At 40.3% G+C, this 10,073-nt stretch overlaps 1 pseudogene; it reads left to right on the forward strand.

Annotated features, from left to right (window-relative positions):
• The first annotated feature begins 3,924 nt into the window (after positions 1-3,924).
• On the forward strand, positions 3,925-4,042 carry LOC126485411 (5S ribosomal RNA; annotated as a pseudogene).
• The last annotated feature ends 6,031 nt before the right edge of the window (positions 4,043-10,073 follow it).

The following is a 10,073-nucleotide window of genomic DNA, read 5'->3' on the forward strand; positions in this document are numbered from 1 at the left end:
CATGGTCATGCAGATTATCTGTATCTATGCATAGAGTGTAGCTGAATTCTTTTTTGTGACATAAACAATAGATCAAAGTGTCTGCATACTCTCCTAGAAAGTCACAAGGAGACTAATCTATCAGAATCACAGCACCATCTGATGGAGAGATGGTATGTTCTAGACAGAGATATGATGACAAGGCCATATTCTCATACTCCCATCGGTTCCATGTGTGCGCAAATAAGCAGTAATGCTATTTTATCTTCCACCCATTGCATGCTACTTGCAGCTTGTATGTATTTGGAATCGTAAAATATATTTCAATCTATTATGTTTACAGGAGCGATACATATTGATTGCATATTGACGTTAGTGTAGATAACATTAATTGACTTTACTACTGCTAACAGAGGATTAAAAGGGAGCTGTATGGTCAGCAAGGGATAGCATAATTTTGGAATCTACATGACTTAGATTATGTCCTAATTCTATTGCTTGACGTTTGTCTAATTTTTAAACCATTTCTCGTGCATTTAACCATTTTTTCGATTGTTCTCTTTGGTGTTTTGGTAACTTCATGTGTACAGAAAAAAATCACACGCATCACACCCCTTATTCTGGAGTGTGCTTACGTCACAGCGTGCACGTAAACTAGAGTAATTACAGCCATATTTAGAAGGTGTCAATGAAAGTACTGCCATCTGGAGGGCATGGTGCTTGTTATTGTTGCTGGACCCACGTCAAGTTCCCAATGGCCCAGGGTTATCCACATCGCAGCAGCCACGAAATGGCATAATTGGACTGAAGTCTAATCACATAAGAAGGTGTGACCCGAACATCGTGGTACTGGTAGTCTCATCACGAGCTTTATCCGATGATTTGCGTTTGCTGCTGGCCATCATATTCACATGCTAAGATGCATTCCCGTGTCTGTCCCACGCTTTTACGAATACTACTGTAGGCCGACGTGGCGGTTAAACAGGACTCTGCGGGAGAAGGCTGTGCATACGTCTCGTATAATTAGAATCACTTTAAATGCGAACATTTTTGGTTAGGCTTTACCATGACTGTTAATGACATCGAATGAAACAACAAATCTGGAAACGCAATCTTTGTCTTCAAAATACGACAGTATTCATCTGATGTGTTGCGACAGTGAAAGGAACGTGTGACCACTATACAACACATACATATACATATGTCATAATAAAAAATGTAAATCTTCCTGATGATGGAGGTTTAAAACTTCGAAACGCGTCGTTGAGATAAATAAACTGTGACTGGTACCAGTAAACTTGTTATTTCATTCGTAATCAGAGTCAATAATTGGTTATAATGGTATGGCCTGTATTTCTGTAGTTACCATTATGTAACCTGGGATTCAGTTACCTGTTCTACCAAACAGGAATGCTGACAGTTCTACTGCGAACAATGTCTAGGTTGAATGATTGCCTATACGTTGAGCAACATAATTTTCCCAGATATGTTACGGCTACGAGACGGAACAATGCTAATATCAGTACGATGTTATAAGTAAACAACTATGATTGGCCTTCGGATCTATAATTATCACATACGTGCTAAGTTTAGGATTTTGTGGTGTACGTTATGGCAAAATATGGGATCTGGGATAGTCACGGGACACGTATCAGGTTGCGCTATAATTGTTTCTATAGAACTTTATTTTACTGACAGATCACTTCTTACATATGTATAATGGCTAACAAACATTAGACACAGATTCATCATATTTTTTGCGTGTTTCCTTTAAACGCTTATTGTTTATAAGGGGATCACGCGAATATGTACCCTCTCCTTCCACGATACACGCTCAGAATGGTACCTAGAGCCACTCACAGAAAACGGTGCTAGAGAGAGAGGAACACGTCTATCGATCCTCAATTTCTCTTATCTTAACGCGAAATATAACTTGACAACTATGTGTTTCGTGAGAAGATAGTTGTCCGATTTGAGTTTCCGTAATGCTAGCGTGTTGATCGAGCCTACTGCTACCAAGTCCAGCATTACGTTATTGGTTTCTGGGGATAGTCTTCTACTTAGAAAGGTAAGTGTGTGTGTGTGTTGTAATATTAATGCATTAATTTGTTCTGAAAGCGGTGCTGGTATTCAAGACCATAAAAATGGGTTAAAAGCTGTGAGCTATCTGAGGAAGTTAACCTTGCATTACTGCGCAACTGTTTCACCAGGTATTCAGTCTAGTCCACCAAATTCCCAACCAGACTAACATTAATTATAATCTTTTAGTACTCATCTTACGATAACCGGTGATATATATATATATAAAGACAATTTAAATAAAAAGAACTAAATAAGTTTATATTTGGACATTTATTTTAACATTGATCATTGTTCCGTTAAAATTTCGGCATATCAAATTTGATTCATAACTAAACTGGTGGCTTATTTAGGATTGTATAAATGTCAGTTTGTTATCTTGCGGAACACATCAAATAGGGAGACAAGATTGGGAGACTACATACAACACTGCATTCATAAAATAACACACGAAGAACGTTGAAACATATGCAAGAGGAAATTAACCACAACCAACCGATTCAATTTTCACCCAAAGAAGTTACGTTCGTAGCGCAATCCTGTCCGTCATTAAATTCATACTAACTCTCTGTGAAATCTTCCCGAAAAGAATAGCTGAGGGCTACTTTGATGCTTACACCACATGCTTCACGTGGTCAACTTGGTTTACACAAAGAGTGTAACTCCACAATAATTTTGATAATTAAAATAAATTACATCGAAACGCAATTTAGAAAAGAAAAACCTCAAACTGGTTACTATCGTCTTACTATTAACCTGATGGGTCAAACAATTGTATAAGCACGTGGTACTGGTCTCACAAAGTACACCTCATGTGGGTTGAACATAAAGAAAAGTTGCTATATTGAAAAATATTGTCAAGACGAGACGTTATAATCTCACGCACATTCGCATTTAAGATAGATGATCTTAGTTAGAGTTACTGATCAACACGTGGTTCCACTTTACTCACAAAGTAGTGACGAAGCAACTACTGGAAGATATTCTAAACTTCATACTCGAATTACACTGCGTTGCAATTTAAGATAACATTAGATATTTTAGAGCTAAACCTGAAATAAAGGTGATTAAATTTTCAGTTAGGCTGAACTTAAGAAATCCATTGTTCTACGAACTTAGCAGACACGCACTTAGTCGGAGATCTTACCACTTCAGATGCTCGCCGCGGACAGGCTGACCCGGGCCCCTACCGAGCGTGCTTAACATATACAAACGAAAGTGACCAGCGAGGCAGCTTCCTATACCAACATGACAAGGGGCGGACAGGACCATACTAAGAAAAGAAACCTCTCTGCTTTTAGAAAGCGTAGCTACCTGTTCCGACGTTGGTCCTACTGTTCTCTAGCAGACAGGCTTGTCTGGTACCATCAAGCATGCAACTAGAAATACATTTGCTCCTCTCACACAGAAGGGAAGGGGGATGACAGTACCTTATCATATACAGTATATAAAAGAAAGCGGATGTAGGTTCCGTATGAGACTGTGTGACATGAATTATATGTAAACTGTGTTTTAAAGTGTAGTAGTGTGACAGATCGTTCTTGTTTATGTGTAAAAGTAACACGTTTCACTGCTCAGTCTCCTCCCAGATAATCAGAAACACCACAGTAAACAGAAGTGGAACGAAGTAAACGACAACAGTTTTAAGAAATTAACATGAAAGGAATCCAACAGAGACCTTTCAGTGTGTGTGTGTGTGTGTGTGTGTGTGTGTTTTACAGCAGCACGAGATTCGCTACCACAAAGTGAAGCAAGCATGCTTCTAAAACTACGTTCTAGGATTTGCTCGTCAGCCTGAGAACGCATACCAGTATGGGTTAGTACATATGCGGAATATAATTAGCGTACACCCTATCTCAAACGTATGGCAACGGCCTTGCCGCAGTGGATACACCGGTTCCCGTGAGATCACCGAAGTTAAGCGCTGTCGGGCTTGGACGGCACTTGGATGGGTGACCATCCAGGCCGCCATGCGCTGTTGCCATTTTTCGGGGTGCACTCAGCCTCGTGATGCCAATTGAGGAGCTACTCGACCGAATAGTAGCGGCTTCGGTCAAGAATACCATCATAACGACCGGGAGAGCGGTGTGCTGACCCCACGCCCCTCCTATCTGCATCCTCCACTAAGGATGACACGGCGGTCGGATGGTCCCGGTAGGCCACTCGTGGCCTGAAGACGGAGTGCTTTATCTTAAACGTATGGTCTCTAAACGTATTATCCAGCAGAGTTCTTGTCTCTTGATTTCCGCCAAAAGAATCTTAGTGACAGCTCCCTGCTTGGAACCGACTTTTGTTACAGACATCATTTTGAACTTCATGAAAGTATAGAGTTCGAAGTGGGAATATTCCACGATGGTTTAAATGGTTCAAATGGCTCTTAGCACTATGGAAGTTAACATCTGAGTCCTCTCTCGAACCCCTTTACCTAGAACTACTTAAACCCAACTAACCTAAGGACATCACACACATCCATGACCGAGACAGGACTCGAACCTGCGACCGTAACAGCAGCGCGGTTCCGGACTGAACCGCCTAGAACCACTCGGCCACAGCGGTCGGTATTTCAACGATGTCCCACAACTGAACACCCCTTGTATATTAATTTATACACTGATCAACCGGAACATTATGACCACCAATCTAATAGCCGGTATATCCACCTTTGCACTGATAACAGCGGTGACGTATCGTGGTATGGAGGCAATTGGTAGGTCACTGGAGAGAGTTGGCACCACATCTGCTTACACAAGTCACCTGATTCCCGTAAATTCCGGGGAGAGAGGCGATGAGCTCTTACACCACATCCAATCACATCACAGATGTGATCGATTGGGTTTAGTGCTGGCAAGTTATGGGGACAGCACATCAAATGAAACTCGCCACTGTGTTCTCCGAACCACTCCATCACACTCCTGGCCTTGTGACATGACGCATTATCTTGTTGAAAAATGCGACTGCCGTCAGGAAACATGATCGTCTGCAACCAGTGTACGATACCCCTTGGCCATCAAATGGTTCAAATGGCTCTGAGCACTATGGGACTCAACTGCTGAGGTCATTAGTCCCCTAGAACTTAGAACTAGTTAAACCTAACTACCCTAAGGACATCACAAACATCCATGCCCGAGGCAGGATTCGAACCTGCGACCGTAGCGGTCTTGCGGTTCCAGACTCCAGCGCCTTTAACCGCACGGCCACTTTGGCCGGCCTTGGCCATCATGATGCCTTGCACGAGCTGCACTGGACCCATGGATGCTCACGTGAATGTTGTCCAGAGTGAAACGGAACCGCCACAGTACATGTGTCAACTAGCTGTTCCCCTGAAAGACGACGGATTCGTGCCCTACATGGGCATGGTGAAGAAGGTATCTGCCATTGTGCCAACGCCCAGTGCCGATGGTCCGTGCTAATTTCAGTCATAGTTGCCGATGTCGTGGTACATGCATGGGCAGTCGGCTGCGAAGGCCCGCCGTTAGGTATTTTGGTGCACTGTGTGGTCACACATAGTTGTACTCTGTCCAGCATTAAAATCTAAAGTTCGTTCCCCCACATTTCGCTGCCTTTCCTGTTTTACCAGTCTGTCCATCACGATGACTGGTCACAGCAGCTAGTGACCGTAGCTGGAACTGGACGGTGTCACTGTGGCGCATGGAAATCATGCACACCACACTCTGGACATTAATGCTACCCAGTTTGGTACTCATCCGGTGATTAGTTTAGATTAGATTAGATTAGATTAATTATTCATTCCATAGACCCATAAAAGAGGGAATTCTCCTGGGTGTGGAACGATAAACACGTTACAAAAATGTAATTAGAAAAACTTGAGTTTCATTAATTTTAATGATCCTCAGTCAATAAACAGTAAAATTATGTACATGAATTCAATTTAAACTTCTAATATTTACAGGTTTAATACTTACATCTGCTTTCATTGAATTCATCATTCAGACATTTGCTAGTTTCTTGGCTATTACAACCAAGTATTGTCAAAAATTAAAATAAATTATTCATTTCAGTGATCCTCAACTAAGAACTGTCAGATTATGTACAAGATTTAAAATAAAACTTCCACTTTCCATACATCCATCATTCACACAGTAGGTAGTTACTTGGCTGTTACAGCCAAGTATTGTCAAAAATTAAAGTATAATAAATTTTCATTAAAATGGTCTACTGCACTTGTTGAGAAACTCATGGACGCAATAGAAGGAGTTGGCCACCAAAAATTCTTTTAAATTATGTTTAAATTGTGCCTTGTCTGAAACTAAACTCTTTGTGGTTGCTGGTAACTTTTGAAAATATGCGTTGCTGAATACTGGACTCCTTTCTGGGCAAGAGTAAGTGATTTTAAATCTTTATGTATATTGTTCTTACTCCTAGTATTGATATTGTGTACTAAGCAGTTAGTTGGAAAAAGAGATGTATTTTTACAACAAACTTCATTAAGGAATAAATATACTGAGAAGCTGTGGTTAATATGCCCAATTCTTTGAATAGGTTTCGACATGATGTTCTTGGATTTACACTACTCATTACTCTTATTATACGCTTCTGTACTCTAAAACTTTTTTCTCTGTTTGTGGAGTTACCCCAAAAAATGATACCATATGACATAATGGAGTGAAAATAAGCAAAATATGCCAGTTTTTTTATATTTATATCTCCTATGTCTGACATCATTCTTATTGCAAACAGAGACTTGTTTAGGCGCTGTAGCAGCTCGTTAGTATGTTGCCCCCAACCGAATTTCTTTCCGTGTTATAACGTGTTAAATAGCGGAAGATTAATTATAACCACCCGGTACGACAAGGTCTTCAACTAGGATAGAAAATGATTACACTTCACATGAGTTACTTTATCTCATTCTCAATTGGCCTGAAAATTTTGCTGTGGATAGCTGCTGAAAATCTCTTTTGTTAGATTTCAGTTTCTGAAAAATCTCTTTTGTTAGATTTTGTCGTTTAGGAGTTTGATATTTTCAAACAGAACTCTTCAAAAATCGAACATGAAATATCGTGAAACTGGGCCTTAGTCATAATTATCTCCTTAACAGTGTTTACACTAAGCCTACTCTTTTCATCAAAATTAGACATATTTGTCTGCATGGAGTTACCGCAATAAAAAAAGTATTCAAATTCAGTCTCCAGATCGCTTTCCTTGACTTCCATATGACCGGTTTCGGGACAGCAGCCCAGCTTCAGATCATTTGCTACAATTGCAGAGTAATTTGTCGAATTTGGAACTGAAAGTTCGCTGCCACATGACTCGACAGATTACTCTGTAACTGTAACAAATGATTTGAAGACGGGCAGCTGGCCCGAAACCGGTAACACGGAAACAAATTGAAGCCATCAGGAGACGGAATTTTCACACTTTTTTCCTATTTTTTTCATCAGTCAATAAACCTTTTCTGATATAGGACACTCATTACGCAGCAGCATTAGTGCCAGGTAGAAGTACACAAACGCAGTAGTGAGCTGCAAATCCATGAATCGGATATCTTTAGATGTACGAAAGTTGAAAAAGATAGACCTGTCTTAGTTTGGTTTCATCAGATAGTATATTTTCTTTTTTCTTTGGGTATGACCACGTTTCTTCTGAATTTGGTTATACTACACGTTTCTTAAAAACTGGCTATTTCAGAATATAGGGGATAGTTATTAAAAACGGGACAGTATACATCCCGTACGTATTTCGTCGCGACAACTGGACAGTTAAGCAAAATAAGGGACGATCCCATATAATACGGGACGTCTTACGATAAGCCGACCGAAACGCCCTCGCCCTCAGGTGCAAGATTATTGTGATCGACCAATAACCTGGGGTGAATGATCAAAACAGGTGCTACACTTGCAATTGTCCAAATATTAAAGTAACATGAAATTCGAACTGTGTTTAGTTTAAATCGTATTATTTAACAACTTTAATAAGTTATGTGAAAAATTTCACACTATTATTTTCTGGACATATACCTTAATATAATACTTGATTATTTTTGTTTTGTTAAGAATAAAATTAGGACACTACAAAGTCAAAATCTCGTGTTTTTGAGTCACTCGTCTTCTGACTGGTTTGATGCAGCCCGCTACGAATTCTTCTCCTGTGCCAACCTCTTCATCTCACAATATCACTTGCAACCTACGTCCTCAATTTTTTGGTGGACATATTCCAGTCTCTGTCTTCCTCTACAGTTGTTACCGTCTACAGCTCCCTCTAGTACCACGGAAGTCTGATGTCTTAACAGATATCCTACCATCTTGTCCCTTCTCCCTGTAAGTGTTTTCCACATATTGCTTTCCTCCCCGATTCTGCACAGAACCTCCTCGTTTCTTAATTTATCAGGTCACTTACTTTTCAACATTGGTCTGTAGCACCGCATCTCGAATTCTTCGATTCTCTTCTGATCCGGATTTCCCACAGTCCATGTTTAGTTACCATACAATGCTGTGCTCCATATGTACATTCTCAGAAATTTTTTCCTCAAATTAAGGCCTATGTTTGATACTCTACTAGGCTTCTCTTGCCTGGGAATGCCCTTTTTGTCAGTGCTAGCCTGTTTTTGATGTCCTCCTTGCTCCGTCCGTCATTGGGTATGTTACTGCCTAGGTAGTAGAATTCCTTAACTATCTACTTCGTGACCATCAGTCCTAATGTTAAGTTTCTCGCTGTTCTCGTTTCAGCTACTTCTCATTTCTTTCGTCTTTCTGCGATTTACTCTCAATCCATATTCTGTACCCATTAGACTGATCATTGCATTCAGCAGATCATGTAATTTTTTCTTCACCTTCACTCAGAATAGCAATGTCATCAGCGAATAGTATCACTGACATCTTTTCACCTTGAATTTTAATTCCACTCCTGAACCTTTCTTTTATTTCCACCATTGCTTCGTCGATGTACAGATTGAACAGAGGGGGTGCAAGACTTCATCCCTGTCTTACGCCCTGTGTAATCCGAGTACTTCGTTCTTGGTCGTCCACTCTTATTATTCCCTCTTGGCTCTTTTACACAATGTGTATTTCCCGTCTTCCCCTATAGCTTACCCCTATTTTTCTCCGAATTTCGAACATCTTGCACCATTTTACATTGTAGAACGCTTTTCCTAGGACGGAAAGTCCTATGAACGTATCTTGATTTTTCTTTAGCCTTGCTTCTATTATCAACCTCAAAGTCAGTATTGCCTCTCTGCTGTTTTGCCCTTTCCTAAAGCCAAACTGATCGTCCTCTAACAGATCCTCAATTTTCTTTTCTATTCTTCTGTTTATTATTCTTGTCAGCAACTTGGATGCATGAGCTCTCAAGGTGATTATGCAGTAATGATTCTCGCACTTTTCAGCTCTTGAAGTCTTCGGAATTGTGTGAATGATATTTTTCCGAAAGTCAGATGGTAGGTCGCCAGACTCCATACATTCTTCACACAAACGTGAATAGTCGTTTTGTTGCCACTTGCCCCGATGATCTTAGAAACTCTGATGGATTTTTATCGATCCCTTTTGCCTTATTTGATCTTAAGTCCCACAAAGCTCTCTTAAATTCTGATTCTAATTCTAGATCCCGAGTCCCTTCTAAATCGACTCCTGTTGCTTCTTGTATCACATCAGACTAGTTTTCCCCCTCATAGAGGTTTTCAGTGTACTCTTTCCATCTATCAGCTTTCTCGTTTGCATTTAACAGTGGAATTCCCGTTGCACTCTTAATGTTACTACCTTTGATTTTAATGTCACCGTACGTTGTTTTGACTTTCCTCTATGCTGACTCAGACTTTCCGAAAATCATTTCTTTTTCGATTTCTTCACATTTATCCTGCAGCCATTTCGTCCTAGCATCCCCGTTCTTCCTATTTATTTTGTTCCTCAGCAAATCGTATTTCTGTATTCTTGAATTTTCCTGAACATTTTTGTACTTCCATGTTTCATCGATCAGCTGAAGTATTTCTTCTGTTACCCATGGTTTTCTTTCCAATGTCTGTGACTGCCCTTCTTAGAGATGTCATTCCTCTTAAACGCTACTGC

Source organism: Schistocerca serialis, chromosome 6 (genome assembly GCF_023864345.2).
Source record: "Schistocerca serialis cubense isolate TAMUIC-IGC-003099 chromosome 6, iqSchSeri2.2, whole genome shotgun sequence".
Taxonomy (NCBI): Eukaryota; Metazoa; Arthropoda; class Insecta; order Orthoptera; family Acrididae; genus Schistocerca; species Schistocerca serialis.